The sequence below is a fragment of the Ambystoma mexicanum genome, chromosome 2p, assembly GCF_040938575.1.
Source record: "Ambystoma mexicanum isolate Mex_15411 chromosome 2p, UKY_AmexF1_1, whole genome shotgun sequence".
Lineage (NCBI taxonomy): Eukaryota > Metazoa > Chordata > Amphibia > Caudata > Ambystomatidae > Ambystoma > Ambystoma mexicanum.
Genome location: NC_090923.1, coordinates 1,326,827,429 through 1,326,847,524, shown reverse-complemented (window position 1 = coordinate 1,326,847,524; position 20,096 = coordinate 1,326,827,429).

Sequence of the window (20,096 nt, the reverse complement as noted above, 5' to 3'; positions counted from 1 at the left end):
CACTGAAAAGGGTCACAAGGCATATAAAGACACATTACAGTTGTGTCTGCTTAATGTGTGATACCTGGGCCATGCAATTTCTGTCCCAGGATTGGATTGCAGTGATACAGAAAGTCCCTAACTCCTAGACCAAGAAGCAGATGAGAGGGTTCCTCAGGATGGTAGGTTACTGTAGGTATTGGGTACAGGAGTATGTATCTATAGTGAAGCCCCTTCTGAGCCTCACACATTATTCAATCTGTGAGCCCCTGCCCTGTCCCCAGGAAGCATATGATGCCTTTGTTAACCATTAAGCAAGCACTCTCAATCGGGATTTCAGTGTACCCTTTGTGCCTTATTGCTATGAACACAATGGGTTTGCTCAAGGTCTGTTGACTCAGTTACACAGTGATAAGCACTGACCCGCATCAAACCACAGTGTAGCTTTAGATCCAGTAGCCCCGGGACTACCAGCTTGTCTGCGAGCTGTCGCTTCTGCTGCTGCTCTATTGATAGAGGAAACTGACTCCCTAGTACAAGGGGGTCCCGTGGAAATTGAGGTTCCCCATGCTGTATTGTCATTATTGCTTAAAGGGAAGACACAGCATGTGTCAAATTCCCATCCCACCCGATATGAAACATTGCTTATTTCTGCTGCCAATGCAACTCTGAGTCGCTGTTCAGTCCTGAATCCTGCCTCTTTGTTACCAGCCCCTGAGGATGGGAAGCAGCATGGCTGTCATACTGTCATAGAGACACTTTTGTCCCGCTGTGTTGATTTGTCTGATGTACGTTTATTGAATCCTGGCACTGAAAGGGGCCCCTAGGGCACCCTGACGTCTATGGAAACAAGGCGAGTCACCAAACACGATAGATACGCCAGACACGAGGTTGTATTCCCAAAGCTAGGGTTTATTGCAAAGCAAAAGTCTCAGTTGGCCAACTCGGTCTCACGCCCCGCGACGTGTATCTCTAGACCTCGAGGGACGCAAGAGAGTGAATTACGTACATCAGTTACATATATACAAAATGCATATCAAACAATCAGCTACGACATGTTTAACACCCCCCTTTATTGGGTTTCTTTGAACTTGGTGTGATGATGGACATCTCCGACTACTATGACACCTACAAACATCTATTCTAGTAACAATTTGCAATTTGTGAGTGCGAAGGCATCTTTCAGTTGTTGAATAGAACACAGCGCTTCTGTTCTTGGAAGCGAGCTACATACGGGGGGAAGTTGCATTCCGGACCTTGCTATCTATCAGGTGCTATTTGCGTCCTGGGAGCCGACACGCTCTAGCAGGCTCAGTAAAGGAGGGCCGTAAGAAAAGCATAATTCAAGCCTTTAGCTGTAATTATTCTAACATATTCTACCATATAACGAGACTGGCTGGCAGCTGTGAAATGATTAAATGCCCTGCAGCTCTGCTTCAAGGGTACATTCGGGAGGGTGCCAGGCATTCTTTCTGGCGCTGCCCACATTTGTGTTTCAGCGAACTCTTGTTATCCTCACGGCCCTGCGGCCTTGTCCTTTTCACATACAGACAACAATGTTTCACAGTCGAGCAGTGTAAGCAGAAAATATACTGCAAAGCAATAGGAACAGAAAGCAATGAGCAATGGTTAGAAAACAAAATGGCGATTCTTGTTACATCAAAATGGCCGTTCATTGGAAAACTCAAAAACCTATATTTTGTCATATCGTGCATGAGACGGTTGGCCCACGGCCACCAAAATGCGTTTGCGGTCACAAAGTAGAGGTATCCATATTTCTAGACTGACAAACCCTCCTTTGGCCATATGCCAAACGTCTCATCTATTTATTGAAACCTCCTCTAGTGATGATGAATCTGAAGTACTTATGTCTGAATTTTGCATGATATCGTGGACATCATTGTCTTCATCAATATCTATTGCCATCAACTCTTTTACTGCTCTCATCTCATTTGGGTCTGGGTCAGTTCGATCATGAGGTTGTTTTTTCTTTATCATCATATGCATACATCCTTCCGTACATCCCTCAGTTACCTCAGCGCAAACTATGGGTAAACAATGTATACAACAACAGCACGTTAGGAATATTCCAAACACCACTACTAATATTGAGATCAACTTCCATCCCCAAGAACGTAGTATTCCCCAAAACCAAGCTCCTATTCCCCAGCTCCCTTCTCCAGTAGGGAGGTCACAGCTTAGGACATGCATTTTCTTTATTGCTTCAAAGACCGTGGGGGAATAGTCATCGCCATAAACGCAACATGCTGATCCCACTATTTTGCAAATTCCCCACGATCAACCAGGATCACATCGAGAGCCATTCTATTTTGCAGCGTCATTAACCTGATTCCTCTTTCTTCCAACGTCATGTTAAATAATATATCTGTTGTTGTGTTTATTGTATTCTTTAGGATTCTGGACAGTTGCCTTATATTGTAGGAGTTCATTATCTGCCCTAAGAATGGAATGAATGATTTTGCTACATCAGTTGCTATTAAAACACCCTCGTCAGTCCTTTTGACTCTAGTTCTGGATAATCTGGCCATGGCTGCTGTTTCTAAGAGGAATACTCCTGGGAACAGTAGCCCTAGGTAACATGTACCTCCCCAGTTTCTGGGCAACCAAAGGTATGCTTTCTCTCCACATATAAAATAAACTGGATCACCTACATATACTGGTTCTATTTCCCATTTTAATTCCACTGTATTCATATAACCAGCATATGTTCCGACTGAAAAAGAGCCTTTCCTTTTTAGACAAAAAGGGACAGTTCTTGGGCTATAATTCACCGTGTAAGATGGGGGAATTGCATCTTTGTCCCCTTCTGTTCTTACACGAAACGTCATTACAAATGTTTTTTCTGGTGGGGAAATCTATCTTGTCTATTTTGTCGTGTTATCTTTCGTGTACTTTTCCTCGTGGACTCTGGGGCTATTACTTGTGCTTTATGGAAAATGGAACAACCCACAGGCTTCATTATTATATCCTCAAACTCATTCATGTTGGTTCTGTCTAATTGACCCGTATTACTCTCATTCCATTTCCCATAGAACATTGCACCTAAAGATGTACTACATGCAGAACTTAATGGTAATGGCTGTACATACCACCCTATTCCTTTCCCAGCATGCTGTGGTAAATAGGCACATACCCAGCAATTTGTTTTCTTCAGGATTGCATGTGTCATGTTCATGATCAACAGTAAAGTGTTATTTCCAAAACCTTCCCTGTATTTTTCTTCCATTGGGGGTAGGGTATAAGTGATCACCTGAACCGGGCTTTCAGTAGTGGATATATTAATTATTGGTAAAAACATTTCTAATGGGTGTATTGTTTCTACCCACCATAATATTAGGGCTGTCGTAATTGGTGCTACCACGCTCATAAAGCACATTATTTGTTAGTACCAGCATACAATTTGTTTTACCATGCGTTTTTCTTAAGCTTATAGTCTTTATAATTGACTCATTCTCAGCGGTGGTGGTGCAGGAGGAGGCTGGAACCGGTCCCGGCATGTTTCTCGTCGTCCTTCTTCTTTCTTATCACAGTTGGTTGTGGATATCTCTCTTCATCGCGCTTGCTCTGATGTTAATAAGTTCAATGGAATTGTCACAGTTCAGTTCTGCCTGTCCTTTTTTTGCCTGGATTCGGTTATTCGTTTTTAGGTTTAGGCGAGATCACTTGTCCTTTATTATACTGCTCAGAGGACCTTTGATCAGTTATCTAATCGCCTTAGTATCATGTGCACCCAGCTTGTCCGCTCTGGTTCCGGACACATGTACTTTTTATGATCGCACCGAGGAGCCGCGAGTCTTGAATTGTCCGACTTGCACAATTCTCACGCTTCTCTCCTCTACACCTCTGGTTCCTTCTCCGTCCATGAGCTGAACCAGAGGTTGATATAAACACCAAAAAGAACTGCGGATCACTTTGTCTTCCGAGGCCGCAAGTTGTATCGCCTTGCTCCTGATATCGTATGATCCGTGTACAGTGCCGGTGCACTTCCAGATTCAGGCTCAAAGTCAGCCTGTGGTGCTACTGCAGGTGCTGGTGTGTGCCGCGCCAATGATGCAGATCCGTTTTTTGGTGTGTTGGCAAGTGCTGGTGGGCTCCAAAGGGGTACCCGATTTGTTTCTGCTGGTATCTGCAAGGCAGATTTCGCTTCGGTCAGCAGTGATGTCGATTCTGCTGGGCAACGTTGGGGCACTCTTTGCCCTTCCCCCTCTTTGGCAATGAGGCTTTGTTTCGAGTTTCACTTCTCGTTTTGGAAGATTAGGTGACTGCTTACTGGCAACAGTTTCTTTCGTTTCTGGGACCGCTGTCTCTTTCCGGTCATCAGTGTCAGGCAAGTCTTTCAGTGCAGTTGGAATCTTCTTGGCATGGGTGGCATGGATCCACGACTTCCTTCCATCCACCCGTATTGCCGTCTGTGTCGCCAAAAGTACTTGATAAGGCCCGCGCCACCTGGGTGCTAATGATGACTTTCTTTCAAAGTTCTTTAGCAGCACCCAGTCTCCTGGCTCCAGCGCGTGCCCCGGACTGGTATATCTCACTGGTAATGCCTCCTGCACCTGCTGATGAATCAAACGAAATTTCTGCATTAAAAGGCCACAATAAGTACTAAGCACAGGATGTTCTATCTCACTAAGTCGTTTTGGCTGAGGTGCGCACCAAACATTTGCCGGCCTCCCCATTACGATTTCGTACGAGGAGAGCCCAGTTTTAGCCTGTACAGACGTACGCATGCATAATAGTGCTATTGGTAATGCATCCACCCAACTCAACTTGCTTCCCGCACAAATCTTGCTAATCTTTGATTTAAGAATCCCGTTGTGCCTCTCCACAAGACCGGCAGAACTCGGATGCCTTGAACTATGGAATCTCTTATCAATATGAAGACCAGCACATATCTGTAATACCACTGCACCCACAATATGTGCTACATTATCAGACCATAGGACTCGGGGCAAGCCACATTTGGAAAAGTACTCCTTCAACATTACTTTTGCCGTGCTCATTCCTGTGCAGTCCTTCAAAGAATATGCCTCCACCCACTTACTGAATGCAGAGATCACCACCAAGAAGTATTTTAAGTTTTGGCACCTCTCCATCTCTATGAAATCAAAATGAATTACCTTAAATGGCATGGAGGGCGGGCCAAAACTGCCTGTTGGAGTCACTGTTCCCTTCCCTACATTGTGTTGCAAACACGTGATACAGTTCTGCACCAACCTTTCTGCATTATTTTTTATGTTTACATTCTGCCAAACTGTAGAAAGGTGCTGTATTATTTTCTTCGCACAGATGTGCGTAGGGCTGTGGGCCATTGTGACCATTGCAGTCACGTACGAATTTGGCAACATCCAGTTTCTAGTCCCCTTGTCCACCCAACAACCCTCCACATCTAACTCAGCAGATCCCTCTGCCCACCCCTGTATTTCATCGGCCGTAGCCTCGGCCTGCATTTCTTTGACAGTGGCAACTCCATCTTCTATCATACAGGGTACTTCCTCTGTCTGAATCGTCATTATTTTGGTATTCAAATCAGTGGCAGTTTGTTTCACAATTCTGTCTGCAAACGCGTTTCCCTCTCCTACTTTGCATGTTACTTTTTTATGTGCCTCGCATTTCCCTATTGCTAGGCGTTTTGGAAATGTGAGTGCATACAGCAATCGTACAATCAAAGGGCCGTGTTGAATTCTGGCGCCATGTGATGTCAGAAACCCTCTCTCAGCCCAGAGTCGACCAAAATTATGAACCACTCCAAAAGCATACTGATTATCAGTATATATATTCACATTCACATTTTCAGAAATCTCGCAGGATCTGGTTAATGCTATTATTTCCACGGCTTGTGCTGAATTATAGGGAATTCTTTTACTTTCTACAACGCTCTCTAGGGTAGTGATAGCGTATGTGGCAGTTGTCGTGCCATCTGGTAATTTAAAACATGAGCCGTCACAACAAAATAACTCTCCATCTGGCTCTTTCTGTGGGATATCACTTAAATCAACTCTTCCCTTGGTTTCTTCCTCAGTGACCATTAAGCAATCGTCGGGGGGGGGGTGATTCATTCTTCCCAATTTCTTTTATGGTTGGTGGCATTAATTCTGCAGGATTCAAAGCACTACACCTCATAATTTGGATGTGTGGTGCGAACAAGATAATCTCATATCTTGTCAATCTAGCAGAGGTGAGGTGTTACGTCTGTGTCCTATTTAATAGAACGTCTATGGCATGTGGCACCATCAAAATTAAAGTGTGCACCAATACCATCCCTTCCGTTTGTTTCACTGACGCAGCAGCCGCCGCGACAGATCGCAAACATCGTGGTACTGCGCACGCTACAGGGTCCAGCGCAGAAGAAAAATAGCCGCACAGCCTATTTCTTCCACCTTGTTCCTGGTCAAAACCGACAATGCACATCCTTCACTTTCACACACAAATAGTCTAAAAATGTTCTCATAGTTCGGCGTACCCAAAACTGGAGTCGAGCATAATGCAGTTTTCAATCCATCAAATGCTTTCTGACATTCCTCATCCCACTGCAAAGGCATAACCGCATCCTTTCTAGTTAAATTCACTAACGGTTTCACAATTAATGCAAAATTACCAATCCATTGTCAGCAATATAAAGCCATGCCTATTATGGCTCTGACTCCTTTTTGTGTCTTTGGAATAGGCATACAAGGAATACTTTCTATGCGTTCTGGCATTAGTCTTCTCCTTCCTTTCGAAAGTAGGTAGCCCAAATAGGCCACCTCCTTTCGATTATACTGACATTTCTTCAAACTAGCTTAATGGCCATGTGCCGCTAGGTGTGACAATAGTAATACAGTGCTTTCTTTACAAATCTCCTCTGTATCTGCAGCTAGCAATAGATCGTCTATGTATTGCAAAAGTACACAACCCACGGGTAATTCCACCATGTCTAGCTGCTCTTTTAATGCTCTACTGTAAATACTTGGACTTTCCGTGTAACCTTGCGGAATTCGCGTAAATGTAAATGATCGTCCTCCTAATGTGAACGCGAACAAATATCTGTTGTCCTTGTCCACTGGAATACTGAAGAATGCGTTTTTCAAATCTACTACACTAAAATATTCTGCTGAAACAGGTATCATTGTCAATATTGTAGTGACGTCTGGCACTAGAGGAAATTTTCGATCTACTACCTTCTTCAATGCGCGTAGATCAATTATGAAACGGTATGGTACCTCATTACCTCCTTTTTTATAAACCGGAAGAATCGGGATGTTGCATATACTGCCTGTAATTTCCTCGATTACCCCTAATTTCACCAAATCTGTAACAATACTCTTCAATCCTTTCTCACCTTCAACTGAAATTTTGTGTTGGGGTATTCACGGTAGGGTAACACCTTCTTTCAAAATGATCTTTACTGCCTATATCTTTAAACATCCTACATCATTGTCATGCATTGCCCATATACAGGTTGGTACTTTACTTAGTTCCCCTGGTAACGCTTCGGACATGAATTCTGACACAGGGGCATTGTGTGGCCATATTGTTAGAAACACTCCGTTTGCCGTGCAATGTATAACAGAACCTAGTTTTTTCAACAAGTTTAATCCCAACAAATTCACCCCACAATTTTCTGTTAAAAGGAAAGGACAATGTTCAGTAAATGGTCCTATGATAACTGGGACTGGTTTGGACACTGGGTTTATGACTGGTGTACCTGCGAACCCTACGGAAATATTCTTTTGCCCTGACAGTGGTATATCCGGAACCAAGTGATGGTCTATTGAACACTTCTGTGCTCCTGTATCTACAAGAAAGCGGTGCTCCTCATTCCCGACTCTCATTTCTACGTAGGGTCCTCTCTGATTCATGGGAATAGACACTGGTTCTGACCCCTGTCCTGGGCTGTCCTATTGGGGAAATAACACATCATCCGATGTGTAATCATTACTATTACTGTGATACGTGTTTGGCTGTGTATCGAAAACATTCCCACCCTTCCCTCTATTTCCCCCACTCTGGTTTCCATATTGTTGATTTTGCTGTCGTTGACTCTGGTTTGGGGCATTTTGGTTTTGGCCTTGGTTTTGATTACCTCCCTTATTGTGATGCTGCTGCATACTATTCCTATTTGGTCCATTCGCTCCTGGGTGTCCTCTATGCTGTCTCCTCTGACCAGACCCATTTCTATTCTGTAGATGCGGACATTGCGCTCGCCAATGTCCTTCCTCCTTACAATATGCACACTGATTCGGTCCCACTGTTCCCCCATGCATATTCGAATTACTCCTTCCTTGTGCGTTCTCTCGCCCTATATTATGTCCTGTTAATTGCTGCAATAGTACCTGTGTTCTTATTAGACATTCTTTCAAGTCTGCCCCCACCTGTTTTAGCAACGATAATTCGTTCACCATCTCCTTCGGCCCCGGCGATGGTAATTGCTGCCGTTTATTATGCAACCCCTTTTCCCCCTTCCCAGGTCTCCCGATATCCCTACTCCTGTATGCAGGTGTAGTAAACACTTTGACAGGTGCAGTAAACATTTCGACATAATCATTATCTAATTCATCTCTAAGCTCAAAAAGTCTCTCACTTCTTTATCCCTCTCCCTACAGCGTGCTAATGCATTCAAATCTAACAATCGCTGCAGTGGTAATTTCCCAATTAGCTGTTTCCATTTCTCCACCAAATATTCACCCATGCATTCCAACACTACCTGTCTTTCGTTGCTTCTATGGAAGTCATGTATCGAAGCCACTGCTGCTGTCCCATCATTCCCGTCTATACACATCTCTGCCTGTTGCTGCAATTCCACCTTCCTTTCTTTGCTGATTGCACTGCGAGTTACCCTCGTGCATCCCCGTTGGTCAGTCCTGCCTCTTGCCCCCGTGGTTTCAACTTCAACCCCTGGAGGAACGGATGGTACTGAGTCTGTGCCTAAGGCGGGAGGTGCGGATGGGACAATGGGAACAGGGAGTGTCTGTTGTGGGCCTGATTGGCCAATAGGAAGTGTTACGCACGCGGTCTGTGGCTGCAGGAGGGCTTGAGCTACCGGAGGGGGAGCTTGAGCTATGGGCGGGGTCTGGGCAATAGCTACTGACGTGTCTGGTCTTACTTCTGATCTTGGGTCTTGTTTTGTATGGGTCAATATATTTTCTATCAATTCATCTGCTATGTGTAATTCTCGTTGTGGGTATATCTTTTCTATATTCAACTGGTCACGCCTACCTGCCCTTCTTCGACTCCCAGTCCACTCCTCCTCTTCTTTCTCTTCCGCTACTTCACCTTTCGATTTATGCCTGCGCGCATGCTTTGCTCTGCATTTAAATCGGAGCATTGCTTCCTTTTTCCAGTCTTTAATAGTCTCAAATGCTGCAGGACGCACTTTCTTTCTTATCAACACCCTTTCCAGGTTGTCTATCCTCGCTATCTCAAAACTACCATTAATCGGCCACTGATGTTCTTCCTGCTTTCTGGTTTACCTATGCCAAGTATCACAGAATATTATCGCACCCACTCCATACTTCACATACATCTCATACGCCGGCGTTCCCCCAGGTGGTACAATTTGGCCATCTTCCAAAAATTGTCTACCACAGCGGAAAAACCCTGCTAAGGTGCACAGTACCCCAGGTATGTTTCAACCTTCCCCCTGGTTAATCAACCTTACCTAGGGAGTTTGATTTTGCAAAGTCAACTCTCAACCAATATCAGGATACTTTGAATCGGGGAATGACTCACCTGATAAATCAAGTCGTCTGTATACTGACGTACCAAAGGACGTTGTGTCTGTGTTTCTTGGCTTCTACCTCGTTTCGGGACCCTCGCCTCCTTGCTCTCTAGCTAGGCACGTCCATCAGGGATCAGATGTGTGCAGATCTGCAAAGGAATCTCTCATCACTTTTACAGGGCACCCCGAACACCTCTTGATCCCGGCTCGATCGTCCCGTCCTCGCCGTTCTCTGCCTTACTCAATTACAACGTTATGCGATGGAACAAGTGGGGGAGGGTCCCTATTCGGGCGCCATCTTGAAAGGGGCCCCTAGGGGATCCTGACGTCTATGGAAACAAGGCGAGTCACCACACACGATAGATACGTCAGACACAAGGTTGTATTCCCAAAGCTAGGGTTTATTGCAAAGCAAAAGTCTCAGTTGGCCAACTCGGTCTCACGCCCCGCGACGTGTATCTCTAAACCTCGAGGGACGCAAGAGAGTGAATTACGTACATCAGTTACATATATACAAAATGCATATCAAACAATCAGCTACAACATGTTTAACACCCCCGTTTATTGGTTTTTTTTTAACTTGGTGTGATGATGGACATCTCCGACTACTATGACACCTTCAAACATCTATTCTAGTAACAATTTGCAATTTGTGAGTGCGAAGGCATCTTTCAGTTGTTGAATAGAACACAGCGCTTCTGTTCTTGAAAGCGAGCTACATACGGGGGAAGTTGCATTCCGGACCTTGCTATCTATCAGGTGCTATTCGCGTCCTTGGAGCCGACACACTCTAGCGGGCTCAGCAAAGGGGGGCCATAAGAAAAGCATAATTCAAGCCTTTAGCGGTATTATTCTAACATATTCTACCATATAACGAGACTGGCTGGCAGCTGTGAAATGATTAAATGCCCTGCAGCTCTGCTTCAAGGCTACATTCGGGAGGGAGACGGGCATTCTTCCTGGCGCTGCCTACGTTTGTGTTTCAGCAAACTCTTGTTATCCTCATGGCTCTGCGGCCTTGTCCTTTTCACATACAGACAACAATGTTTCACAGTCGAGCAGTGTAAGCAGAAAATATACTGCGAAGCAATAGGAACCGAAAGCAATGAGCAATGGTTAGAAAACAAAATGGCGATTCTTGTTACATCAAAATGGCCGTTCATTGGCAAACTCGAAAACCTATATTTTGTCATATCGTGCATGAGACGGTTGGCCCACGGCCACCCAAATGCGTTTGTGGTCATAAAGTAGAGGTATCCATATTTCTAGACTGACAGCAAGATTCTTTTTATTGACAGATCTTGTATCCATGTTCCAGAAATGGTGGAATTGGTTTCTGGGTATTCTGTATGTACACCCCATCAGTTATGGTCTATACTGACTCTAGGTAAGCCCACGGGAAGGTCCATGACTTCAGAATTCTCTGAAAGCAGCCTGGATATTTCACTTCCATGGGCACCCCAATATTAAATGGAAAATATGTATCAACTTTATTGAATTCATTGTTACTTCCCACAGCTATATCCATAATGAAACGCAAGAGACTTCATCCTTCACATTGCACATTTACAGCTCAAGGAAATGCTTTAGCAGATGGTGCAGCTCACTCAGCGGCCTTGAAAGGGCCCCTGGCTCCGAAAGAATGTATTGTTTCTTTTGCAGTTCCATGGTCACCTATCCCTTCCCTTTCCAGTCAGGCAATCCTTCAAGATCATGACACAGAAGCTGAAAAGGTGACCTGGACTCAACGTGAGAGTAAGCTGGGAGTAGACTCCCTGTTTCGTTCCCCAGACGTTGCCAGGCGGCACCCAAAGTACTTCTCTACTACTTGGTCCGTGAAGCTCCTGGCTTGGCTCATTCAGGTACAAATTCCATGATCACTTTGTTGCATCAAGATTGGATGGCTTCTGGTTTAACCTCTGTGGCTCCGAGTACTTGTGATAATTCTGTTATATGCCTAACATACAATGTTGGGAGAATGGTGCTTTCAAAGCTGTCTGCACGTCCTGTGCTGGAAGTTTCATTTTTACATATGCATAAAGACTTCATACAGCTCCCATCTTGCTTGACCTATCTTTACTTTTTAGTCCTTGTTGATATATTTGCTGGATGGGTGGAGGCATGTACCTGTAGAAATGCAAATGCTTTTACAGTGGCTAAGAAGCTATTAGAAGAGTTTCTAAATTAGCTTGTACTGTCCCTCAGTATAGACAGCGACTGAGGTACGCATTTTACTGGACAGGTTATTAGAGAAGTGTGTTTTGCGATTTTGGTTTGGAGCATAGATATTTTGCCTGTGAGGGTGTTCTGTTTGTTGATGCACTAGGTTTCATCTTTTTGGCACATTTTGGGTGGATTCGTTGGTGACTCAAGTTCCCTCAATATGGTGAATAGTTCTTAACTGCCAGATTTAGCATTTGCTATTCGCTCATTGTAAGTGGAGCTCTTATCTTGGAGTATAGCTCTCTATTCGTTTTGGATGGTGAGGCTTTCCATAGAGATTCTGCAGTGCGTTTGTTGGCTCTTAGATCCTTAAGGTTAGGGGAGAACCAGGAATTAAGGTGAGCTTCAGGTTTAGGTTTGCAGAGTTTGAGTTTGGCGATTTTGTCTATCGCATGGAGGATGGTGGTGTTGTACAGATCTACCAACTGAATCATAATGTTGAGTACATGCTGCAAACGGCCATGTTTAAACAACTGTTTCTTGCTTGTGTGCGGCAAGGTTTTAGATTTTATTGTGCACGTCTTTGCAATGAAGGATCTTCCCCTAGCATGCAGGAATGCTCGCCTTCACATCTCTCGCTTCTGATGTGTTTCCTCTCTGGCTTTGCAAGTGTGTTTTAGGCTCCCACTTTCTTAGGAAAAACGGCATTAACAGATGGAATTCATCTTATTACAAGCTTTCTCAACTGCCTCAGAACATGTGTGAATCTTTAAGAAGTATATTCGACTTCACTAATTGTAATACAATATGCTGCCCTGCCTGATAACACTAACTGACATGAAAGAGTGCAGCTGGCATCAAAGGCTTGCATAGTAGGGCTGTGTTCCCTTCCAACAGCATTGTTTCAATATGATTCCTTCCCCTCTCTGACCACCCCTTCCATTGAATTTCATGTGTTCGTTGGGGTACAAGAGAAAGATGCACAGAGTGAGGGGGGCACACTTGCGGCAAAGTCTCGTACTGCCGTTGGGTTGTTTTTGTCCTGTTATTGCTTTTTACTAAAAAAGTTGTTCACCAATCCAGCGGTGTCATGTGTGGGCATTTATTCCACAACATTGTTTATATTGTATTTTTGTCTCGCATAATCCTGCAAGTCTTTTCGGGCTGCTCGCTTCTTTGTTGAAAGTGCAAATCATCCACAGTTATGACCACCAGAACTTGGAGGCTAATACCCAGATGAAGCCCCACGTTGAAGGACCACCACGGTTTCTGGAAAGGACTCAAGACCTGACCCTTCACCAAAGTTGAGGCACGCATCCAGAGAAAATTATAGCACCAATCCGAAAATGGCAAAATACCCAGATCTGTGTACCTTCAAAGCCACTGTGGAAATGATACAATTCCCAAGCACTCAAATATGCTCTCTGGCAGCCACCAACCACACAGCAATAGGATGAAACAAACAGATGAGAGTCCATTCAAACAGTCCAATTGTCCACATAACGCTCAACCCAACCCTTCTCTTCCAGGTCCCGACCAAGTAAGAGACTGTGAAAATGTCAGAAGTCACGTCAAATTGGACCAAATAACATAATCCACACATAACCTCATGACACTTTGTCTTGTCCACTGTACCGTCTTCCTCGCAGTGACCCACACATGAACACATGGAAAACAGAGCAATCCCTCTGAGCCATATAAACAATGAACACTAGAACTCATGAAACAAAGTGCCTTTTTGCCTCCTGTGTCACCATATAGGGAAACACACATTAGCTCTGGGAATGGAGAGAGATTTGTCTGTGCCTAAGGAACTCAACTAACTGTGTGCAGTTAATCTTAGTCTCCTTCACAGGGATCCTCTAAAGGCACCCTCACAAGAGCTCATCAAAAACTGAAAAGTCCTTTTGGGAATCTCAGATATGAACAGTCAACACAGCATCAAAGAAATGTGTGTGCTCAAATTTTGTTCCTTATGTTCAACACAACAGGGAATGGCTGTTGCCTGCGCCAACATGATGGTTGTAAGGATTCATAGCCAATCAGCCTTTCTTTTGGACCATGGTACTCAGTCCTTCCCCCTCTTTCTAGTTCAGGCCCTGCTTTCTGCTACAAAACAATCACTGACAGTTTTGGGGATGTATAGTGTCCTGCAGTGCTTTCCTGCCTTTCACTAGTTCTTTCTTGGCTGCTGCTAATGTAATCAAGCGAAGATGATGGTATTCCAAGATACAGTAATCAGGTAACCTCCACGCCTGCTCCATCCAGTACCTCTAAGTCTTTCACTTGTGTCATATGCCAGGAGAATTTTGTAATATTGAGCTTCTCCAACACTCTCTGATCTTTCTTAGGGATGAGTCTCCCACGGTTCTCCACTATTGCTTTTCTTTCCCTGCGTCCATGCCTGTTTCTGATGTCTCGCTTCCATCTTCCTCCTTTACCCTCTCTCCTTTGATCTTTATTATTCTCTCATGCATATCCTCATCTGCTCTTTTTGTCTTAATCTCCTCGACTATGTCTGTCCCTCCTCTCCTCCATTATCTCTCTTTTTCCTCTACTCCACTCCATCTCCTCCTCCTCTCTGCCTCCCTGCTGCCCTACCATTTGCTTCTTCTCTCCTTCTCATTCTTTCTCTGTCTCTTCTGTCCTCCTCCCAACCACTCAGGCATGCCCCACCTTCCTGCACTGTCTGCCACACCTTCTGATCCATTCTTCTTCTTATTTTTTTTTTTATTGTTCATTTATAGCGTGCTTAATACCAGCATGTGGATTCTAAGCACAGGATCGTGATTGGAACCTGTGTTGCGCCGCGTTGTCTTGCTTCTAATACAATTGTTATTCTGGGTTGCACAAGCGTCCCTGAAGATCGCCAGCCTGTCAGAGGGGGTTCTCTGTGAAGTGAAACTTCTCACCTCACCCTGCTGATCATGGTCTCCATGATTAAGTGTGCTCGAGGCCCAGGGCATTTTTCATGAGCTGTTCTCACAAATATTCCTCCCTGAATCCCAAGTTACCTATTGTGGGCGTAATGTGTCACATGGGTTCATGTCACAGTGAGTCTGCGAGTCGCTGGCTACCATTTGTGGTTACTTGGAATAACAATGGCCAGTGCCAGTCTACTGCACCTATGGTTACCCTGGTGCCATCCTCTAGCCTCCAGCTTTTGACCACACACACACACACACACACACACCCCGCCCCCATTTGGCCTAACAGAGAGCAGTTCCTCTCTTCTGCCCCAAGGACTGGAAGTCCATAACACATCATGTTCCAGTAGCACAACCTCATGCAGCCTGTGATGTTCCACACACCTCACGTTGCCCATCATGAACTTATACATATGGGCCAGCTAAACCCCACTGGAATTCTCCATGACACAAGTCAAGCACAACAATGCTTCTTTACCGAACAGTGGGGCCACCGTCCACCACATCTCTTCCGCAGGGCCTACCAAATAGTAATAATCATATTTTATTTCCTGTTTTTTTTTTTTTTTTTTTTTTGCTGTTGAAATAAAAAGAATGAGCGGCGAGGAAAATGAACAAAACCCGAAATTCAGACCGAGGCAAAGGAAAGCCTGGACTCACCTCCTCCCTAAACTGGTCACAGCAGAAGAAGGGCCCCACAAGGGCAACAGGAACGAAAGGAGATGGGCTCCTTGTTCTCATCCCTTAACCTTCAACTGCAAGAGCTGTAAAACTGCACCATCGTTTATGCACGCGGGTGATTTGCAAGCTCTGCTCCCCATGCAATATTGATGCTCGACCGAAGAGCTCATTTTCATGCAACTTCCCAGTAGTCCTGGAATACGCATATCTTCACCTGTTGGACACGACATCAGAAGAATTGTTTCCATTGGATTTGCGAAGATATCCGTGCATGTTAAGTGAGGACTGCAACAGCGAGGTTCCACAACTTAACTAGGTCCAGCTTCCTGCTCGATCCCTCCACTGCTTCAGCTCGCCCTGCTTTGCAGAGTTGCAGCTTCCAGCGTTCCTTTCAAATCCCAGGCACATCCTATCAAATCCCTTGGACAAATAGCCATGCACACAGGGCTAGTGCCCTGCCATGATTTGTTTTTGAACTTTGACAGCTGCGGGTTAAACCATGGATAACACGCTAACTATTCCCCAATCCACCAAACGGGATGGAAATGCTTTTTTATGATCTTTTTACAGAGATGGGGCCTTTATGGGTCGGTCTCTGTCTCTGTGAAAAGCAGTGCCAGCAACCACGCGGTTGCTGGGAGCCTGTCATACATTAGCATTGGGAGCAGGGACCTCATTTGGGGGTGGCCAGGGGTCGCACCTGTGACCCTTAAGATCTCTCTTGCTGCCCTTGTGGTCTCCCTTGTTACCCCTAAAAAAAAGAGAAAAACGTTTATTTTTTATTTTTTTGTTGTTGAAGTTCCTGAGCTATGGCCAGCACCACGTGACTCTTTGTTTCTGGAGTGGCTGGATTTCTTGTGCAGGCCCCTTAAAAAACAGGGTGCAAATCTATACAATCATTGCTAGACTCATTAAAGGTTTATTTCAGGCACACTTCAGGGAGTGCGTCACTGGTTCAGTCTGTTCTTAAATATCTCAAATTCATAATGCAGACAAAAACGTACTAAAAGCATTTGGAGTACAATAAGCATCCATTTCGGACTATGTATTCGCAAGTTGCAGTTATAGCATGTTTTTTTTCTGCCGCTGTCACTGTTACGATTATCACGAGACATTCCATCTCGGTGTACCCGGTGACTTGACAAAATCCTTGTGCCTAAAAGCTTGTGTACAGTGTAGAAATGTTTGACCATAGCGCATAAAGTGTCCCGTGATTTCATTGTGCCACAATTGATGCTTTGTTGTAATGTGTCTATCTGTCCTATCTCCATGGCCTGCTGTTCAGGATGTTGGTTTGCATGAAGGAGGTAACGAGGGCCCAGAGTACGGGAAGCTGTGCGAGTGCGCTGCTTTCCCTGTGCTACTCAAATTATTTAATACACAGTTATGAACCCTCCCAATGGTATGTATTTTGCTAACATCTGAAGCCTGAAAAGTCGATCCACAAAGGCTTGACATGTGGCCAACTTTGCACCAGACCTACAGATGAACTGACCTGCTGTTAAATCTCAGTTACCAGTTTGATGGCATCCACTACAGAGTGTCATTTGCCTTCTGACTTTGAGAGCATTCCGACATGTACTTGCTCATTTTACTGTAGCAGGTAAGCTAGTGATATTGGTGATTCATCTTTGATGGCATCAGAGGTAAAGAGTGTCTGGCATCACTTCCGCTACCCCAGGCATTTTGGTGAAATGGCATCCCAAATTCGGAGCGTGCTCCTGCAACAAAAGTATGCAAAGGGGCTGAAGAGTGCATCTTTGCTCCACTATCCAGCCCCTCCTGAAATGTGCAGGTCAGCTTTGAGAATAAGGTGACCTGTGCCATCCTAAACATATCGCAAATGAAACAAGTGCATTCTCTGCCCTCCTTTCATTTGCGCATTTATTTGTGACGCTGGCCCTGAGAGTAGAGCAGTGGTGATTAAAGAGAGTGAATAGGGAGGAAACTGGGTGGAGAGCAGAACAAATACAGAGGGGTTTCAGGATGAAAAATATGAGCAACAGATATAGAATGAGACATGGAGCAAAGGATATGTTTAGAGGTGGCTACTGGTGTGCCTAAATCCTTTAACCAAAAATTGGTGCACCCAGGTGTCATATCAAATTTTATGTGGACATTGTTTAATACCCATAGCTGCCAAATTTCCCAGCTCCATGCAGGTCCTATCGAGCTGGTCCTGGTTTTAGCTTCTAATTGCATGCTGGAACTTGTAGTTTCATTTTTGCCATTCTAAGGTTGGGCCTACAAATCTTCAGCCCACCAAACTACTTAAACAATCATTAAGCACTTATAGTAACAGCCACAATCTCTTGCCAGCCCTTCCACCTCGACCGACACAATATACCACAATATTTCTAATCTGCTGTGCGCATTGCGCATCAATCAATAATCTCTTACCCCACTACCCATAATAAAAGAAGAAAATAAATTGCTTGCATTACGCACCACTCCATCTAATGGAAGTCTGCCACCACCTACGCAACCATTTATTCTACTGTAGATGTGCCCGTCACACACCCTCACCGTATCGGAGGGGTGGGACTAATATCTACAACTACAGCAACCGATCATCCTTTCCCCTGTAGGATGCCTCCTTTACACCATCAAAAATCCCTGTCACGTGCACGCATGCACGTTGCTGTGAGTTCATACAAGGATACAGCCACATGCCCTAGAGATCCTTAAGTCCTCTAAACAGTGAGTCTTCCCCCACGGCCTGCACCTCCCTCTGAGCGTTGGCAGTGCTCAGGACCAGGCAGACCTTTGGAAACTCAGCATCTGCAAGGCCTCCTCAATAATGCACTTTGAACTGGTCTCAGCCTGCCTGCCACACACCCCCAGGAGTGCAGCAAGAATACCCTCAGCGTGCTAAGGTAACTGAGAATCCCACTGGGGCCTCCACAATGCACCAAGGGACCTATGCAAAAAAGTAATCCCAAGAAAGAAAATGTAATCCAAAAAAAGGGTGTACACCAAGCAAGAAGTAACACAGATGTGTTGGACTGAAACAGCTGGGAATTACGGCTCAGACAGCCTAGGGAACTGAACTGAATAATTGAGCTTGACGCCGCCAAGAGGCTAGGACAACTACCACTGAGAAAACAGCAGTAAGCAACAAGAAGTACTTAGCTGACATAGAAAAGACACGCAACAGCAGTTAGAGATGGTGTTTAAAGCACCAGAGGATGCAATACGGAGAACAGTCCACAAAAAGGAGGAGGTGTGAGAGTCGCAGGTAATGGCAGGTGGCTGGACGTCCAGAAAGATAATGTTTAAATTAGACAAAAGGGGCCACAGAGGAGGAGGAGGTCTCTGGAGGGAATGAAGGGGTCCCTGAGAACATAGATGGAGACGGAGGAGCAGAAGGAGGAAGCAGAAGGGTGTGGGACGAAGGGTAATCAGACAAGGACATAGAGACAGAAAGGGAGGAGGAGAGAAGAAGTAGGGGAGGAATAGAAAGAAATGGGAAACCAGCAGAGACTGGTCCCAGACCTTCAATGCGGCTATACTTTTTATACAGGAATTACAAAATAAGCAAACAACATTTTAGTCACATTTTTGGGGCAGGTCACAGGAGCTGATTGGTGGAACAATTTCAGACCCCTATAGTTAGCTATAGTATACCTGACCCTGATTAGATAAAACATTTCTTGGAACAAACTCACATTAACACCCCTTGTAACTTAACAAATCTTCCCACACCATCAGGCAATTTCGTGATTGCGCTGATCAACCAAAAACACATATTTGACATTAGTTGGCACTGTTCAATGTACAAATGGATAAACTACTACATACTGATTGGACATGACATATTGAAATGGCAAGGGGCAAGCGAGGACACTTTACAATGTTGCACCCTAGGGACACTAAAACCTTCCTCCGGTGATTGGCTCCCTATCACGTGCCCCATTGCTCTGGCCCCCCAGCTCCTCTCTCACGCCTTGCTGACAAATGTACTCTGAAAAAGCTGTACCACACCATGGGTGGATTTTAATTAACTGTATTTGATTTCTATTTCTCTGCCAATTCTTCTCGGACACCCAGGTGCCTTGCTCGGTGGTCTTGAAAGTATCTGCTAGATCGATTTCGATGGGACTATGTTCTCCTGGGAAGCTTTAGTCTTGCAACAATTCTGCGCACTGTTTCTGATGAATTTTCAATAAGTAACCATTGCTGTCACAAAAGCATGCAGCCCTTTATTATGAGCTGTTTGCACAAATGCTTTCCTAATATGGGCCTACAAAACATGGCTTGTCTAACATTTACATATTGCTCAAATTGCCTCACATGCCCCTACCATAATATCCCCAAAGGACCTTGCACCCTTACCCCATATGCCAGCGTTAGACCAACTACCCTAACTCTAAGCAAGCTACACCCAGACTTTTCGGTTCCCCATTGTGTCTTTCAGCACGGCGCCATCACCTGTGCCTTAGAAAACAATGGCTATGCTACCTGCGCCTTGCCCAGTGACATCACCACTCCCGTGTCGGATACCACGTCACTCTTGATGTCACCATGTTACTTGCATAACAGGTACGTGTGCCCCCCTAGGCAGCATTAGACCTTGACACTTACAACAGCCCCCAGTCCTCTCCAGAAGGGAAAGCTTTAAGGTGTCC